The 6,955-nt window shown below is 43.0% G+C and overlaps 1 long non-coding RNA gene across 1 annotated transcript; it reads right to left on the reverse strand.

The window, feature by feature from the left end:
- Nucleotides 1-2,688: 2,688 nt before the first annotated feature.
- Nucleotides 2,689-6,461, reverse strand: LOC122902252. Its single transcript, XR_006383784.1, has 3 exons — nt 5,918-6,461; nt 5,521-5,751; nt 2,689-2,984 (listed from the first exon to the last, which is right to left on the reverse strand). It is a non-coding gene; the product is annotated as an uncharacterized LOC122902252 (long non-coding RNA).
- Nucleotides 6,462-6,955: the final 494 nt, after the last annotated feature.

Here is a 6,955-nt window from a genome sequence, read left to right on the forward strand (position 1 = left end):
TTTTTTTCCAATTTATTTATTTTCAGAAAAACAGTATTCATTATTTTTTCACCACACCCAGTGCTCCATGCAAGCCGTGCCCTCTATAATACCCACCACCTGGTACCCCAACCTCCCACCCCCCCGCCACTTCAAACCCCTCAGATTGTTTTTCAGAGTCCATAGTCTCTCATGGTTCATCTCCCCTTCCAATTTACCCAAAAGCACATACCCTCCCCAATGTCCATAACCCTACCCCCCTTCTCCCAACCCCCCTCCCCCCAGCAACCCACAGTTTGTTTCGTGAGATTAAGAGTCACTTATGGTTTGTCTCCCTCCCTATCCCATCTTGTTTCATGGATTCTTCTCCTACCCACTTAAGCCCCCATGTTGCATCACCACTCCCTCATATCAGGGAGATCATATGATAGTTGTCTTTCTCCGCTTGACTTATTTCGCTAAGCATGATACGCTCTAGTTCCATCCATGTTGTCGCAAATGGAAAGATTTCGTTTCTTTTGATGGCTGCATAGTATTCCATTGTGTATATATACCACATCTTCTTGATCCATTCATCTGTTGATGGACATCTAGGTTCTTTCCATAGTTTGGCTATTGTGGACATTGCTGCTATAAACATTCGGGTGCACGTGCCCCTTTGGATCACTACGTTTGTATCTTTAGGGTAAATTCCCAGTAGTGCAATTGCTGGGTCATAGGGCAGTTCTATTTTCAACATTTTGAGGAACCTCCATACTGTTTTCCAGAGTGGTTGCACCAGCTTGCATTCCCACCAACAGTGTAGGAGGGTTCCCCTTTCTCCGCATCCTCGCCAGCATCTGTCATTTCCTGACTTGTTGATTTTAGCCATTCTGACTGGTGTGAGGTGATATCTCATTGTGGTTTTGATTTGTATTTCCCTGATGCCGAGTGATATGGAGCACTTTTTCATGTGTCTGTTGGCCATCTGGATGTCTTCTTTGCAGAAACGTCTGTTCATGTCCTCTGCCCATTTCTTGATGGAATTCAGTAAAGTGTCACAGAAATCAGTTGCATTTCTCTACACCAACAACAAGACAGAAGAAAGAGAAATTAAGGAGTCAATCCCATTTACAATTGCACCCCAAACCATAAGATACCTAGGAATAAACCTAACCAAAGAGGCTAAGAATCTATACTCAGAAAACTATAAAGTACTCATGAAAGAAATTGAGGAAGACACAAAGAAATGGAAAAATGTTCCATGCTCCTGGATTGGAAGAATAAATATTGTGAAAATGTCTATGCTACCTAAAGCAATCTACACATTTAATGCAATTCCTATCAAAGTACCATCCATCTTTTTCAAAGAAATGGAACAAATAATTTTAAAATTTATATGGAACCAGAAAAGACCTCGAATAGCCAAAGGGATATTGAAAAACAAAGCCAAAGTTGGTGGCATCACAATTCCGGACTTCAAGCTTTATTACAAAGCTGTCCTCATCAAGACAGCATGGTACTGGCATAAAAACAGACACATAGACCAATGGAACAGAATAGAGAGCCCAGAAATAGACCCTCAACTCTATGGTCAACTAATCTTCGACAAAGCAGGAAAGAATGTCCAATGGAAAAAAGACAGCCTCTTCAATAAATGGTGTTGGGAAAATTGGACAGCCACGTGCAGAAAAATGAAATTGGACCATTTCCTTACACCACACACAAAAATAGATTCAAAATGGATTAAGGACCTCAATGTGAGAAAGGAATCCATCAAAATCCTTGAGGAGAATACAGGCAGCAACCTCTTCGACCTCAGCCGCAGCAACATCTTCCTAGGAACATCGCCAAAGGCAAGGGAAGCAAGGGCAAAAATGAACTTTTGGGATTTCATCAAAATCAAAAGCTTTTGCACAGCAAAGGAAACAGTTAACAAAACCAAAAGACAACTGACAGAATGGGAGAAGATATTTGCAAACGACATATCAGATAAAGGACTAGTGTCCAAAATCTATAAAGAACTTAACAAACTCAACATCCAAAGAACAAATAATCCAATCTGGTACCATTTTTTAAAAAGATTTTATTTATTTATTTGAGAGAGAGAGAAAGAGGGTGTAAGTAGGGGGCGTGGGTTAGGGAGAGAGAGAAGCCTCAGACAGACTCTGCACCTAGCATGGAGACTGACACGAGGTTAGATCTCAAGATCTTGAGATCATGACCTGAGCTGAAACCAAGTTGGATGCCTAACTGACTGAGCTACCCAGATGCCCCTCTATTACCATTTTTGAACAAGGCTTAGTCTCATTCCTGACTGGGTTCCAACTTAGAGTAAAAGTTTGGTACATTCTGCAGATTGTTTTTAAGAATACTTTTTATTTGTCTTTGGAGTGAGAAATGGACGCAGCGAGCCCTGGAATAACAGGGACTGGCATTTTCATCCTAGGCCCACACTTGCCCCTCGAGGGTAAGTAGGCAGAGCTCAACTTGGTGGGGCCAGGCCCACCGTGATGCATATCCAGATTGTGCCCTGCTCTAGGTCCCACTCGATTCACCAAGAGGGTTGTAGTAGGTCGAGTTGTGATCCCCCAAAAGAAGTCTAAGTCCTAACTTCTGGTATCCATGTGTGTGACCTTGTTTGGCATAAGGATCATTGCAGAAGGCATTCAGTAAAGGATCTCGAGATGGGATAATTCTAGATTAACCGAGTGGGCCCTAAATCCAGCGACAAGTATTCTTTTAAGAAGAGAAAAATGACAGGGAAGAGGAAACATAGGAAAGTATTTCTTTACAAAAAGATGGGGGTGGAGATTGAAGAAGTGAGTGTACAAACCATGGAAAGCCAAGGATTGTTGGCAAGCACCAGAAGATCAGAGGGAGGCAGGGAAGGGATTCTTCCTCAGACATTCTGGAGGAAACCAGTCCTGCTGACAATTGGATTGGAGACTTCTGGCTTTCCCAACTCTGAGCATGAATTCTCTTGCTTTAAGCAACCAAGCTTGTGGTAATTTGTTGCAGCAGCACTAGAAAATTAATACAGTTGCTTTTTGTATGGCCACTTCAGGTGGCAGGGATGCCATTTTCTAAAACTGTACAGAAGCCTCTGTAGAGCTAACAGTGGCCCTGAGTCCCCTGATGTGACCCCTGCTCACTTCCTGGGTCACTGCCTACCGTTCTCTCTCTTCACTCCCATTCCCTTGGCTAAGTCCTGTTTGCCAGAACTTAAACTTCAAAATTCAGCTCAGGGAACTCACTGTTTGGGAAGCGTTCCCTGAGAGTCAGTTCCCAACTGCAAGTCAGGTTATGCTCCCTGCTGAGACCTCCAGGCCATGTCTGTCAATATTCATGATATCATGTTGTGTTCTCCACTTGGCTTGCTTCTCCTGCGGTCTACAAGTTCCTTATGAGTTGTGTGAATGTTCTTGGACCTCTAGCAACTGGCAAAGCTCTTGTCTCATGGTAGGCATTCCAACGTTTATGAAACCAATGGAAAAAACGTTGAGTGGCGGGGCTATCAGGATGGGGAGTTGAGCTTTGGTGAAGGCAACTCCCATATGTGGGGTTTTCCCCTCCTCACACACCACTAAGCAATTCTCCAATTCCCAGCAGACACTGACCAGATTTAACTCAAGTCCAATACTATCTTCCTGGAAACAGTATTAGATCTCATAGGTTAAATGCTTGGTCTCACAAGACTGCTCCCACTCTAGATGCCAGTCACAAGTTCCTACCTGTGCTTCTGACCAGCTGGTTGTAAGTCCAGGAACCCCTCCTTGAGTTCAGTTGGTTTACTAGTGTAGCTCCCAGAACTCAGGAAAACAGTTTATGTACTACATTACCAGTTTACTAGCTATAACTCAGGAACAGTCAGCTGTGAGAGATGCATAGGGTAGGTTATGTGGGGAGGGCCGGGGATCTTCCTTGCGTTCTCTGAGACTACCACTCTCCCTCGATCTCCACTTGTTTGTTCACTAATTCAGAAGCTCCCAAACACTGCACTTTGGGGATTTTTGTGGAGGCTTCATCAGGTAAGCCTGGTGGACAGTTAACTCAATTTGCAGCCACTCTCCAGAGAAGGGAGGACGGAACTGAAAATTCCAAGCTGCCAATCATGGCTTGGTCTTTCTGGGCACTAGCCCCATACAAGAGCCCAACCAAAGTTGCCTCATTAGAACAAAAGACATTCCTAACATCCTCGAAATTCCAGGGAATTTAGGAGCTCCGTATCAGGATTCAGGATCAAAGACCAGAATTAGAACAAAAGGCACTCCTAGTGTTCTTTTGACTTTTGAATTTACAAGGGTTTTAGGAGCTCTGTCCCAAGAACTGGGACAGAGACCAACACATATGTTTTCTACTATTTCAGAGCAACAGAATAAAAGTGTGGTTCCAACCTCTGAGTATGGAGAGGGAGATCTTCTTGAGTAGTAAACATTCATGGAGTATTTCTGGTAAAGAGAACTCTAGGGGGTCAGAAGTTCCTTAGAATGAAAAGGGAATGATAAATCTGTCTTTTTACCTCCAGGCTGCTTAACTAAATATTTCCCAGCACGTTTCCCCAGTGAACATGTAGGATTTTGATTTTGCCAACCCTTTCCTATTTCTCCCCCAAATTCCTGAATTAAATAAAATTACTGTTGTATATTTAAGAAATATTTATAGCTCTATTCTTCAGTTAATTTTGGAATGATTTAATTCCCATTCTTTGGCAAGAACACAGAGGTTGTCACCCTAAAATGGGGCCTCTAGAGTCAAACTATCTAGGTTTGAATTCTGCCTTTGCCACTTATCCATCTGTGGTGGGTTGTATGTTCTCACGTGGCCACAACAGCTCTCCTGTCCTTCATGGTCTTTCTTAGAAAGGGTATCAATGCTACTCTTACCAAGGTGGGGAGGGAGTGAATTTCTCCCCTTGAATCTGGACAGGACTGCAATTATTATGGAAGTGAAATTGTGTGACTTCCAAGACCGGGTCTAAAAAGCACACATGAACTATTACTCAGATAAAAAGGACAAACTATTGATGCACACACAGTTGGATGGATCTGAAGGGCTTGAGCTGTAGTGAAAAATCCAACCTTAAGAGGTTACAACTACATGATTTCATTTATGTCACTTTCTTAGAATGATAAGTTATAGAGATGGAGAACCACTGAGTGGTTGCCAGGGGACAAGTACGGGGCTGAGGAAAGGTGGGAGAAACTCTAGAGGGAGAGCATGAAGGAGTCCTTTTGTGGAACTGGTTTTTATGTTGAATGTGACTATTATATACGTCTTAACATGGAATCAAATTGCACAGAACACAGACATGCACACACAAGAACACACAAAGGAGTGCATGTAAAAACTGGCAAAACAGAACATAAATTCATAACCTAATCAAAAGCATTGGGCAAATGTCGATTTCCTGGTTATGACCTTGGTCTCCAGTTATAGAAGACCACAGTATTAGGGGAAGCTGAATAAAAGGCTCATGGGACTCTAAAACTGTATTTCAACTTCTTAGTAAGTCTATAATTAACCGAAAAAAATTTTTTTAAAAGGCAATATAGCTTTTACCTGTTCTGTAGGGATGCTTGCTTTCAGAGCCCAGCTGGGACGCAATAGGGAAAGTCCAGGCCACGTGGAGAGGTCTTGGTGACAGCCCCATCTTGGCTCCTAGCCAGCAGACACATGAGTGAGGAAACGTGACAGGAAAAAAGACAACTCCAGCCACAGCCACTGCCTGACTACAACTGCACGGGAAACCCCCAGCGAGAATCCCAGACCATCTTGCTGAGTGCAGTCGACCTTGGGAACCACGAGAGAGGTAAGAATAAAAGGATTAATGGGGTTTTAAGCCACTGCATTTTGAGATAATTCTCTCTGCAACAAAAGATGAACAGAGTACCATCAGCATGATCCGGGCACCTCTGTGCCTCAATTTCTTTATCTATGAGATGAAAAACAGTGGTACCTGCATCACAGGACTCCTGCAGCCATGAACCAGGTTATCAAGTAAAGGATCTAGGGCGGTGTTTCCATGAGACGGGTAAATATTAGCTACAGGTTTTATTACTGTGGATCCAAGTTATAACAAAAGGACAAGCAAGATAGGGACTAGCCCATTTAGCTCTGGGTCAATTTCAGAATGACACTCAATGACTCGTCCTGTCTTATCCCCAGCCATTGAGAGTGAACCCCTGGAACTTGGCAATAGAGTGGCTTCTATCTTGAGCACATCCTTAGATGACCTCTATCCTCCGGTTTGCCTGTGGGATAAATGTTCATTCTAAATATAAATGATGGTTTTATTAAGTTATCCCCTCCCCCTCAACCCCAGAGGGAGTAGCTTTTTTCTTCTCTATGGAAACAAACCTTTAGAGCAAAATGTATTTGTGGGTGCTAATCTGTTCCTTGGAGTCAAGAAATGTTTCTTTATGGAGAATGTCTGTTGCTTGAAGAACACTTGAGTTATTTAGCAATTAAAACAGCATGAGGAAAAGCCTTATTCTCATTTTTTTTCCCCCAATTTGAGCACAGAGTGTGCTAAATCAAATGATCTCTAAGGCTATCTAAGATCTAAAGAACTATAATTCCTACTCTTATTTCCACTCTGTAGTTCCTGCCAGCGTCCAGATGGGTCAGGCCAGAAGGGAAGAGAGAAGAGAGAGAGAAGAACCCATAGGTGGGTGGGCAGAATTGATTACGCGGGGCCTGGGGTCCTGAGATCACCCCCAGGAAGCCTGAATTCCCTCCAAGGGCTAATGCCTGGTCAGAAACCAAGGAGGGGCCATTTCACCCAGTGTGGTGACTGCAACTGCCAGGCAGAGCAGGGATGCAATAGAAACCCTTGGACAGCATTTGGAAAAGCACTTTGAACTTCAGACTTGGGAAAATGCCAAATCATTAACCCTTAGGTTCCAGTTCTTGCCATGTATCCAAACTTCCTATACAATAGATCATTTTTAAAAATTTTTTTTCCAATTTATTTATTTTCAGAAAAACAGTATTC

This window comes from Neovison vison, chromosome 3 (assembly GCF_020171115.1).
Source record: "Neovison vison isolate M4711 chromosome 3, ASM_NN_V1, whole genome shotgun sequence".
Lineage (NCBI taxonomy): Eukaryota > Metazoa > Chordata > Mammalia > Carnivora > Mustelidae > Neogale > Neogale vison.